Below are 2,647 nucleotides of genomic sequence, written 5' to 3' on the forward strand. Positions count from 1 at the left end.
TCTGCAGACAGTAAACATAGAATGATATCAAACATCTGGTTATTAGAACAAAGACAAGGTTAAATAAAAAATTAGCTTTCGCCGATAACTCAGATATCCTGTAATATATGAATTTATGACATCAAATAAAGTTAAAATAATTCTTTGATAAATACTATGTACAAATGCCCATCTCAGTATATATAGTCCTCACATATGAACTTAACACTCATATATTTACTACGCAACATATTGGATTGTAACTGAAAATTTTAAAAAACGAAAAAATGTTTGAATGAGAATGCCTTTTCTCCTCAAGATCAGTTTTTAAATTCAATTTCATTCCTTCTGAACAGTTCCACATATTGCTTTGAATGGTATGGTGTCATTCAGTTTTCTACTCCGGGGTGTGGAATCTCATTCACAAACACAAAATTGCTTCATGTCCATGAGCATTTTTCAGACTCATTTCTATCATGTTATTCCTTCATTTTATAGTTTCTTGTCTATACTGACTTCGAATATTTTGTTGTCCTATGGAAGAAATTAAGTGTATAGAAATAAATGACCTAGTACTCACATTCTCCTACTGACAATGCTTACAGAAGGCTGAGGGTGGTCTAGACAGACACCAATGTTTTGGCACAGGCTATAGCTTAAGGTGTCTCTAAAATTTAAATATATACCTCTCAAGCCACTCTATGCATGTTTGGAGTAAATTGTGTCTACATAATTATCATTAATATAAACAAAATAAAACACAAAAATTGTAAAATATTTTTTAAAATTCAACTTCAGGGTTCAATTCAAAACAATAGATCTATGGTTTATTTTGGTTTAAAATTAGTTTTTTTCTCTAGTTTGCAATATCTGTTTACTACAAATGCTAGGTTAAAAGGAAACAGAATGAATGCCTTGATAATTCTGAAAGTTATTTTGAGGTTCACAGGAGCATGAAATTTACTTATGATATACTTTTCTTTTGCCTGGCATTGCAAGAATGAAAACCCAACAAGGAGGTAGCTTTCTTTCACAAATTTGATTTCTACTTGTGATTCTTACAGACTGCTAATTGTTTTCTTGCGGGTAGACTGATTTAAAATATGCATTAATTTAAATTAATACATACAATATACCACAAACCAAATTAAATCAGAATTAACATGTGCCAAAGAGCATTGTAAGTATATAATAGATCACTTGGTTATTTAAAACCTACTGTTGTTGCCAAACTAATATTGTTCTTAACCTGTTTAGATACGTATGTACTATGTTAGAAGCACACTGTCAACATTTTTTCACAGTTTTGAATATTTTCATTCCAAAAACTATGTAAATTATTATGAATTTTAAACAGTTGTTAATAAATGAATAAACAAGATAAACATGATTTCATAAACAAAATTTGCATGGTGGCACATTTTTGTAATTCTAGTAGTTGATCATTAAAGTTAGGATTAAGAGCTCAAGGTGATCACTGGATATTTAGTGAGCTCTCATCTTGTGCTGTATAAAATACTGTCTCTTAATCCTCTCAATAAAGAAACTAATCAGTATTGGAACAAAATAACTTCATGGGGCTGGAGAAATGGTTCAGGGGTTAAGAGCACTGACCGTTCTTCCAGAGGACCTCGGTTCGATTACCACCAACCACATGACAGCTAACAACTTCCCATAACTGTAGGTAAGACAGTCATGTACGTAATAATAAATAAAATATTTTCCAAAGCAATAATTTAAAATATTTTGAAAGGAAAGCAAGATTAGCCTTTATCACTTAGATATATTTAAATTGTTATTTTGCTGTCATAATTTGTAATAAACATTCTCATGTCTATAAAATAGATGAATGACATGACCTGCTCAGAAGAGGCGTAAGAGTTAAAGGTTTTCTATTACTTCTATGTATTTACTATTTTGATTATCATCTTCCAGAGACACAGTACTTAGAAGAATATTCCTTGGATGTAGCTGATTAATGAAAATCAGTAATACATACTTGTATTTTCAGTAATATATTTTAATTGTGAATTTTGGATATGTTACACATTTTATCAGTTGTTCAATACTGTTGACATGTTCAGCTTAAGGGAAATGTAACATCAAATGTGAGTCCAGTTAATTCTTCAAATCTTGTAGTCACATATATGCATATATATATATATATATATATATATATATATATATATGTGTGTGTGTGTGTGTGTGTGTGTGTGTGTGTGTGTGTGTGTGGGTATGTGTGTGTATTACTTTCCCACAATTTATTTTTTGGAAATCACATTACACAATTTGCTATGGGGAGCAATATTGTGCTCTAAATTTAATTAGATAAAGCTATAAACACATCAAATTGTGCAAGCTGTTGCCATTTTAATGTGACTTGTTTCAGACATTTCATGTTCATATAAGTAATTTGGAGACATATTTATATTTTTATAAAATAAAATTACTTTCCCACAATTTATTTTTTGGAAATCACATTACACAATTTGCTATGGGGAGCAATATTGTGCTCTAAATTTAATTAGATAAAGCTATAAACACATCAAATTGTGCAAGCTGTTGCCATTTTAATGTGACTTGTTTCAGACATTTCATGTTCATATAAGTAATTTGGAGACATATTTATATTTTTATAAAATAAAATCTCTCTGGAAATAAAATTATA

This window comes from Nannospalax galili, unplaced genomic scaffold (genome assembly GCF_000622305.1).
Source record: "Nannospalax galili isolate Female #2095 unplaced genomic scaffold, S.galili_v1.0 scaffold293, whole genome shotgun sequence".
Lineage (NCBI taxonomy): Eukaryota > Metazoa > Chordata > Mammalia > Rodentia > Spalacidae > Nannospalax > Nannospalax galili.